This window comes from Castanea sativa, chromosome 2, assembly GCF_040712315.1.
Source record: "Castanea sativa cultivar Marrone di Chiusa Pesio chromosome 2, ASM4071231v1".
Taxonomy (NCBI): domain Eukaryota; kingdom Viridiplantae; phylum Streptophyta; class Magnoliopsida; order Fagales; family Fagaceae; genus Castanea; species Castanea sativa.
Genome location: NC_134014.1, coordinates 37,697,482 through 37,707,840, shown reverse-complemented (window position 1 = coordinate 37,707,840; position 10,359 = coordinate 37,697,482). Strand labels below are relative to the sequence as shown.

The window sequence follows — 10,359 nt, the reverse complement described above, 5'->3', positions numbered from 1 at the left end:
ATAGTGTTTGGGTGGGATTTTGGTTCTACAAGGGAGAGTGAGAGCTAAAGAGAGCAAGCTAGGATTTTGGGTCTCTGAGGTGAATGAGATAGAGATACAGTGAATGAGAGATAGAGAGATACAATGTTTTTGGTAAAAATGAAAAGGTGCTAAATGAAAAGCCAATAAAAAACAGAGAAAAGATTTGGGGAGAGGCGGAAATTTAGAAGGTCTATAGCGGCGATTCAACCCACCGCTATAACTAAGAAAAATCGCTGAAAAAAGGAGTACCTATTGCAGCGGTCATACAAACACTGCTACAGCTCGCATATTGCAGTGTTTTTCTCTACCCCTGCTATAGTATCTACGCAAAATGATGTATTTATTGCGACAGGTTTTAGGGCCGATGCTATATCTAAGTTACCACCGCTAAAACATATATATTGTGGCAGTTTTATGTCTCGCCGCTGTAGGACGCCGCAAAATACTATACCTATAGTGGCGGTCCCAAAAAACACCGCAATAGTACAAAATTCTTGTAGTGGGAGTAGTTAACAAGAAAGTTCAAAATTTGTATCCCCAACTAATTTGCAGTTTGCACTACCATTTGCTAAGACAATATGTAACCACAACTCAAACAGTCCCTCGTTTCTACTTTCTAGTATTATATATATATATATATATATATATAGGTACATTATAGTACCATATGACACACTTATTAGTCATTACTGACCTAGGGGCATTGCATTACTCTATAACATTCCAATTGCTTTCTAGAGAAAAATCAATGGCGGAATCAGCAAAGGTTGAACACCCTAATAACGCCTTTGGTTAGGTAGCCACGGATACTTCTGGCCTCCTCTCTCCCTTCAATTTCTCAAGAAGGACCTACTTCTCTCAAAAAGAACTTTCAAAACTGTAAATAAAACTACATAATGCAACTCCGATCCAATATGGAGCAACAAATATATACTCATTAAACAAACACTAAAAATTAAACAACAATTTTATTTTTTCCAATTCATTAGTTGTATTGCACATGCAATAATTATATTAACAATTTCTTTTATACTTGTCTCTAAATTTGGTCCAACGGGTCCAAAAATTGTTCAATATACTTTGATGTTATGCTTTCCATATCTATAGGCTTGGATATTACCTTTTCATTCAGCAAGGTTTTTCGACAACTAAAAAGATGCATTTAGTGAAACTTCATAATAGTATCCAACTCATCAAAGAATTGATACTCAACTTAATATCATAAATTTTTAAATTTTTTATCCCTATATATATATATATACAAATCATATCATATCAAAACACTAAATTTGTGCAATTCATTCAAAACTAAAATACTAATATCAGCTAAGGGGGGAAAAAAGAACATTAAGAAAGATAATACCACAAATTATTAAATTAAGCATTTACAAATAAATTTTTTTTTTATCATATATAGTTTTGAATAAATTTGGCTTTAGAATAGTTACTCTCAACCCAAACCTATCTTTTACCATTCTTAAGAAAGTACATTGAAATTGATTGAATTTGACCAAAATAAACTGAATGAATCAAATGGACCAACTTGGATTGAAGTGGCCCAAATGGACTAAAATGAATTGAACGGACCAAACAACATTAAAGCTAACGAAATGGACTGAACAGACCAAATAAGATTGAAATAGACCAAAGTGGACCGCCAAAGACCAATTTGGACTAAAGTTTACCAAATTGATTGAACTAAACTGAACGGACGTAATTGACAGAAATTTACTAAAGGGGATCGAATCATAAGCTATATGACCATTTTTTTTCTTGTTGATTTGTTCTTTGAATTTTTTAATAATATATAGTCATTCAAGTTTGTTGGTAGAGGAAGGGCTAAAAGAGAGGGAGAGACAATGAATTGATGTAAGATTAATGATCAAAGAAGAAGAAAAGTGTGAAAGGAGTTCTTTCTAAATTAATGTAGATGAATATGTAAAGATAAAGTATATGTAAAAATAAAACTATTTAAAGTATTATTAAAAACACCTTCCAAGAAGCGGCTACACAACAAATCAATAAAATAATGGTAACGTGGCCAATGATGCAGCTACCCTTTGAATTTTAGATATTATATAGATGGATTATAAAATGAGAGAAAGGAAGTTACTGTGTGGTAGTTGCACTAAAGGCACGAAGGAGACACGAGCGACGATTGATTTTGCCGCCAAACACAACATAACAGCAAACATGGAGGTTATTCCATATGTGATCACTGCAATGGAATGAAAAGACTTACGAAAGCAGATGTCAGATACCGAGTTGTCATTGATATTGGGAACACATTAAAGTCAAGTTCTTGATTTTTACTGCTTTTTTAGAGCAACCACATCAGTATGTGTAAAAAATTTTACATTTTGCACATCCAAAACTTACTTTTTCTATTTTACACCATCATTTTTACAAAATACCCACATCAGTTTGTCTATTATACACACTTATTTAATAAAATATTCATTTTTTTACAATTTTTTATTATTCTCTCCCTCACCACCTCTCTCTCACTCAGACCCATTCTGTACACCATCAAAGCAAGAAACCAAAGGCTATGGCAAGCACTGAACCCAAGCACGAGCACAAAGAAGAAGAGGAAGCCCCAACTGCCGGCGATCATTAAGCTCCGATCAACAAGAAACTGCCTCTCTCTCTTAGACCCATGCTCCGATCGACAAGAAACCGCCTCTCTCTCTCAGACCCATGCTTTGATCGTTAAGCTCAAGGAGATCGCTGTCACCACCAGCGAGGAGGATGAAACTTCCATTCTCGATCTGTACGTTTCTCTTTCCTCTCTCTCTCACTCTCTTTATTCCTATGGTTTTCCTTTCTTTTTCATCGTGATCGGATTGAATCTAGGGATTTTTTATTTTGCAGCAAAGCTAAACTTCACTGATTCGATATGGGAACCAATGGAAAGAGAGGTGTTGGTTCTGTCGAGTTTCTCAAGCACAAAGAGCACTAGAGACAAGAATGAAAGGAGGAAAAGAGAAGAGCTAAGACCTGAGAAAGGCATGGCGTTGCTCAGTAAGAGAAGAGAGAAAAAAAAGAGAGCGAAAATGAGTTTTATACTGTACAAATAATACTTAATAAATGAGCTACAGTACCCAAGTATATTTGCATGGGTACTGTAGCTCGTATATGGATTTCCACATTTTTGCCCATTTATACACCCACTAATGTGGGTTTTTTTTTATAACATGTGTAAAAGTTGTACTTTCTTTTATTTTAGAAGACTTTAGCTGATCTGGTGTGGTTGCTCTTAGTATGGCTCATTAGAGCATTCTTATCAAAAGTTTTAAAAAATTTAGCATTTAGCATTTTAAAAATCTACTTTATTGATTTTAACATTTCATGGTACAATACATTATACACCAAAAGTTCTATTTTTTTATCACTTCATTTAAAATAATATATACAATACTTTAAAATAATATAAAAACAACCTCAACACAGTCCAATAGCAGCAGTCACAGCCACTTCCACCACAACACTACCAGCATCAACCTCCACTGTGGCAACCAAAATCCACCACACAAAAAAAAAATGGCCCAGCCACTACCTTCCTCTTCCAAATCACAAATCAACCACCATCACAATCACAAAACCCAGATCAGCGAGAAGAAAGAAGAAAGACAGAAAGGCAAACCCATCATGCCGACAAGCAAAACACACACACACACAAACCCACCATAGCAAACCTCCACAAAAGCAAACCCATCACGCCGATCCACTGCACCACGACCCACTACACCCAGACCCACAACCTAGAGACCCACGCCCACACCGATAACAATCCAAAATCACAAACCCACAACCAAACCCATGCCGATCACAATTCAAAATCACAAATTTACAACCAACAAAATCAAATCACCCCGCCATCAAGCTCTACCTCCATATCGGCGGCAACACTCCGAAGGCATTTGGGCTTTGAATTTCTGACTGACGAATCTTGGAGGGGAGGAGCTCAAATCGTGAGACCAAGAGAAACAGAGAAGCTACAGGAAAGAGAGAAGAAGAAAGTGAGAGAGGAGAGAGAAGAAAGAAGGGAAATAAAAAATCCACGCACAGTTACCGTTAGAATAAAAAAATAATTGTTGGTTTAGGATTTGTGCTACAGTGAGGTTGTATTGATACAATCTCATTGTAGTAGAATCTCAAAAATTTTGAGATTTGAAGTATTTGATGGAGTTGGTTTTTTGGTGAATTGGTGCTAAAATTTAGCATATGGCACTTTTAGCATCCTTAATGGGAATGCTCTTAGTGAGGTAGGGATACCTTTTAGTTGATTAAGTTGTCTTCTGGTATCTTCTAGACTATAGTCTTTGTTTTGTTGTTTATAGAATATTTCTTCGTCATAGTGACGCAAAGATGTAATAGGTTGCATTTGTGATAAATGAAAGAAGAAGTGATTTTTGGTTTGGGATCTTAAACATCCAATTAGATATATTTTCCCCTGCAATCCCTTCCCTTTTTCAAATTGAAATATGTTTTTTAGAGCATTCGTAGTAAAGTAGCTAAAATAACTAAAAAGGCATTGTACTTAAAAAAAATTTAACACTCAGCTACAGTGAACTGTCATCTCTAACAGTTTATTGTAATTAAACGTTATAAAATAATAATGTAATTTATTCAACCACGTGTACCTCTCCTTTCTTTTCTCTCTATTTTGCTCGTTCTCTGTTTCTAAAATTTTCTTTCACCCACGCTTGACACCTAGCCTCTCTCTCTTACTCATCTCTCCCTCTCTCTCTCACCATGGTTCTTGGTGGTTTAGTGGTCTGATAGGATTTTTGGTGGTCTGTGCTTCAGTGGGTATTTGGTGGTTTGATCTGATTATCAGTGGTTTGTTCTTTGTGGGTCTGATTGAGTGGCTAATGGTAGTTGGTGTTTTTGTTTATGTTTTTTTTCTTTTCCCGACTAGTGGTGGTGATGCGGTTGTAGGTTTGAGTTTGTGATTTTGGTGGTTGGGGGTTAAGGTTGTGGGTGGTGATGATGGTGGCAATGGTGGTGGTTGAGTGGCCGGTTAGTGAATGGGTTTCATAGCTAGTGGGCTGTGGGTTCTTGTTTTATGTTTTTTTTTTTTTTTATAGCCAATGGTGGTGGTTGGTGGCGGCAGTGGCTGTGGACAACAAAGAAGAGAAAGAGATGGTGGCAATAGGTGTGGGTAACGGAGATGGAGAAGAAGATAGAGAAAGTGGAGAGAGTAAGAATAAAATAAATAAATAAATAATATTTAAATGAAGTAATAAAAAAAAAACTTTAATTTCGAGTGTATTGTAAAGTGAAGCGTTAAAATAAATAAAGTAAATTTTTAAAGTACTAAAAGCATCATATTAACCTCAACAAACTAACTCGAGGTTAAAAATGTAAGTCATGAGGTTAATTAATACAACGCAACAGGTAACAAAAACATAGTGCCAAATATTTAAATAAAAGAGGGGGGAGAACACCCATAATCATTTTCCTCACATATGCAATGTTCCAGTTAAATTGACACCAGCTGAGTCTACTTGAAAATACTATACATGCTTACATATAGACATATAACACCACATGGATTCCGAAAACAAAATCTTACTGACCTGTACTTGAGAATAAAATATAATCCCACTTGATATAATATTCTTTCAATGCCAAACTATTTTAACATTAAACTTAAATGTCAATTCTCCACTTGTAAAACTAAAATAGAATTTCAAAAGTGCTTACCAGCCAAAATGCTTTAATACATTGGGTTAGACATAAATAGGAGGTGTCAAATCAGTTTCTATGTGTTCCTAATTATAATTTAGTAATGTTATTGCTCCAAAAGTGTATAAATAAGAATAATATCACACATATATTGAGAAAACGGAGTAACATTAAAGCTATGACTTGTGTTTATCATGAATCTATGACAAGGTACCTCAGCAATTAAACCCACATGCACACTTAGAAATTGAACAAGACCCAGAATTGTAAATAGCTGAAATCCACGCCAAATCAAGTAAATTTCATTCCAAAATCAAAATTACATACCAAGAGCGAAAAGGCCGGTACGAGCCAACAAGCTACAAAATGAGAAGCCCTGCTAGCACCATCAAATCCAAACCCCACATCCTCCATAAAAACGCAGACTACTACAAGAGCTGTGACCGCCGAGATTTAAATTCATTCTTATATAAATAGGTATAGATATATACAGAGAGGATGGATTTGGTCTCCACCGGCGGCTAGGCTTGTGGCTGTCATCTCCCTCTTCCCCTTCTCTCTTTCTCTTCCCCTTCTCTCATTTTAATCAGGTCAAAGCTTTTTTAATTTTATCTCATCTAACGTGGAAATTATTTTTAAAAAATTTTTTAATTAAAAACATGCCACATTATTAAAAAAATGCCAAATCATTATTTCGTTAACCACGTAAGTAACACCGTTAACAGCAGTTAGTAAAAGGACCAATTCAACCCAGTTTTAAAACTTAAAGGACTAATTGTGCTCGCTTTAAATTTGAGAGACCAATTGCGCACACAGGGTAAACTTCAAGGACCAATAGTGCAGTTTTCCCTTTAAAAAAATATGAAAAAATAATATTTAATTAAAATAGTGATGTAGTATTGAAACTGGTGTGTGTATAAAAAATATAAATAGTTAAACTAGAGAAAATGATTTTTTGGGGGGTATTTTAGCTAAATATTTAAGGAGATTTATGTAAATGCTCTAAAAACTAAAGTTTTTAGCTTCTTTGGTGTGAATACTCTAATTACCACTGCCATTGAGTTTCCATTTTCTATCTACATTTCTCCCAAATTTGGGGAGATTGTATTTTGGTGGGTCTAGGGAGAAAACATCTGGACCCACCAATTTTCTCTCCCAATCAAACTACACAAAAAATGATTTTGTCATATTTTCTCTTCTCTTTTTTCCATCCTCCCTCAAATCTTTCCAATTAAATGGACTATAAGAGTAAAGAGTGAGGGTTTGTGAGTTGTGAGTCTCTCTCATTATGGCAATGTTTACACAATAAAACTTCTTTTAAAGAAAAAACAAAGGCTCCAATAGACATTTAGGGTAAATTTAAACAGCAAAATGAAGTCATTGATCAGCATTTCATCCTTTTTTTTTTTTTCCCTTTGTTTCTCATTTTTTATTTATTTTTTGCTTTGGGATGATATTTTAATTTAAGTAATTATTTGTGTAGTCCTTGCTCTTTGTGTAAATTTTATAATGATTAATGGAGTACTTCATATTTCATGACTAATCACCTTAATCCAAACTTTTGGGTTGTAGACGGCATTGGGCTCCATGACCTAAACACATTAAAATGATTTCAACTGGAACTAGGCAAGGGCTGCGAGAAGCGGGCCCCAACTGCAACAAATAGTGATGTAGGCTCTCCCACTTAGGAAGACCTTAGGGTGGGAGCCCTCCAAAAGTGCAATGGAGGTCGCCAACATAGGCCATGGGTCTTCTTGATCACCCATTCACCGTCCAAGTAAGTATATTCTGACGTTGCTCATTTCTTCATATTTATACCTTCTTGTGTCTCTCTCTTCCTTCCTACGTTTTCAATGTGAGATCTTATAGCAAATCACAAGGGTGTAATACAATAGGCAGATAAACCTTGAATATACTATACTGCATCTATTCCATTCAAGCTTTGGGATTCTAAATCATTTTAACCACTCGGAGAAGCATGGTGTTCTTACAGCCTACAGGCATTCACAATGAGATCTCAGTTAACTAAATTTAACCAAGCATTTTGGTTGCATGGGAATCACATACTTTAATCTTATCATGTGTACTAACATATTCACTAGAAGGCCACGGCCAAACCACATGATTTTTTGTGGACCTTGTGTGTAATATTTTTCACTAAAATAATATAAATAAAATTTTATTCAATATTTCACTAATAATATTAATTGATTAGCAACGATTGGAAACAACAAAAATTGTTTTTACTTGATTATGATTATGCTTTTGGTATATTGTTACTTCTACCCAATATTTAAAATAATAATACTTACGAGTTTCCTTGCATTAACAATAATAATAATAATAATACCAATTTACAAAAAAAAAAAAAAAATTATAAAAAAGCGTGCAACTCACAGGCCTATTACTAGTATATATATAAAAGCAAAAATCTCATGCAAAAGAGCATAATATTCTGTCATGTGGTGCATTCCTTAGGAATTTTTTTTTTTTTAAGACTTATACCTCAATAAAGATTGCATTTCACTATAAAAAAACGCGGCCTATAGCCGCGTTTTTTTAGCCATGTTTACAGGAAAAAAAAAATGGTTATAGCTAACTTATAGTCACGTTTTTAAGAAATGCAACTTAAACTCTAACCTATAGCCGCATCTTTAAACCGCGGTTATTGGTAACATCTATAGCCGCGTTTTAAAAACGTGGCTATAGGTCCAGTTGAATAATTTTTTTAGAAAAAAGGAGGATCTATAGCCACATTTTTAAAATGCGGCTACAACTAACCTATGGTCTTTTATCTGTGTTGTCCTTAGTTACATCCAATTAACCTTTGTGGTATCTTGCTGGTTGATTAAATTGTTCATTTGAAAGTATGCCTTTGCATTTTATCTTACAATAAAATGTTGCCCCTTTATAGAATCAAGATTTGAAATATTTTATTTGATGCTTCTGTGGCGAGCACAAGTGATAGATCTGGTCAACTATAGTACTTGATCAAGTTCAATAGCATGTGTTTTCTTTATGTTGGAGATCTCCGGGGTATTTCTACTTAACTTGCATCATTTGGTGTGGTTAAGATCGTAGTTGATTTTTTTAAATTTAAATTTTTGGTGAGACAACAGTCAGAAAGTTTTTAAGGTTTAGTTGCATTCTAATTTTGATTTTTACTAAGGCATTGGCAAGTAAAACAATTCAGTGTTCCATCACGAATTAGAAGTTTGATAGGAAAAGAATCTGCTTCTTGAACTTAAGATCGTTGAATTGCTTTCCTAGTTTGTTAGCTTTTCTGGTGGTGTTATATGTGCTATTTCGTTGTTCCACTATGAATTGAGGGCATTGCCTTTAGTGGATTTGGTTTTTAATTAAAACTAGTCGGTTTCCACTGTATTTCCAATTGAGCATTAGTGAGCTAATTGGTTTGATTTTTCTAAAAGTACAATAGCCTCTATTTGTGGTGTTAGATACTTAGATGTTATGATTATATAAATAGATTGTTTTAAGATTGGTTACTATTGGGCACTGAGACATAGGACATTGTGTTTTGTCATTTTTAGTTGGTGGTCATAGGGATTGTAACTAATGGAAATAGAGATCATGGATATTGCAATTGAATCATGGGTTTTAGGAGACTATCTTAGGCGTACTCTGATGGTTTGATGCAAAAATGAGTTTGGATATATGTCTCTATGTCTCCCCTTCGAAAATTATGCTGCTTTCTTTTTTTGCTTCACCTACTAATTCTAGGTTTTGTGGCCTTTTAAAATTATATGAAAGGTCTTTCTTAATTTAAATTTCATTAATAGATTACCAATATCTAGAATGTGATTAGAGTTGTTTTGGAATGGTAATTTCTAACTTCTTAAGTTTGTCTTATATTTTTCTTGTGTTGAATTTAACCCAAAAAAAAAAACTTCGGACTTCAATTTCACAATGAATGATGCATTATCTAAAAAATAACAAACTATTCAATTTGGGATGGTTTTGTTGAAGGAGATGTTATGTTTGTGTTCTTGTATTGAGTTCTTGTGTTTTCGAGCATGTTGAGTTTGTATTGTCAGCAAATTATGTTTGATTTTGAATTTTCTGAGTTTGTGTTTGTATTTAAATTTGCTGAGTTTGTATTTTTGTTTTCTTTGTTTTGAATTTCTTAATTTAATTAAAATTTCAATTTAAAAAAAATTGAAAACCAAAAATTAATTTTTGGTAATCAAAGTTTTTTTTTTTTTTTTGGTTGGTGGTTTTTGGCTATAGTGGCATTTTGAAATGCTACTATAGCCAATTTTTTTTAATAAAAAATATAAGGGTCTATAGCCGCGTTTTTAAAATGCGGCTGTAGGTTGAGGACCTATAGCTGCATTTCTTAAACGCGGCCTATGTAAGCCCTATAACCACATTTTAAAAACACGGCTAAAATAGCTCCTATAGCCGCGTTTAGGAAAAAACGCGGCTATAGACCTATCAAACCTATAGTCACAATGTATAGATCACGTCTTAAAACACGGCTATAGAAAACGTGGTTTTAGACCAAATGGACTTATTGCCACATTTTTAGGAGCTATAGGATGCGTTTTAAAAACGCAGCTATAGGATGCGTTTTTTGTAGTGAATTTACATCACAGTATTAGTACATTGAATTACCTAATGGGC

At 34.2% G+C, this 10,359-nt stretch overlaps 1 non-coding gene across 1 annotated transcript; it reads right to left on the bottom strand.

Moving 5' to 3' along the window:
* Window positions 1-7,342: 7,342 nt before the first annotated feature.
* On the bottom strand, window positions 7,343-7,500 carry LOC142626563 (U1 spliceosomal RNA). Its single transcript, XR_012842558.1, has one exon. It is a non-coding gene; the product is annotated as a U1 spliceosomal RNA (small nuclear RNA).
* Window positions 7,501-10,359: the final 2,859 nt, after the last annotated feature.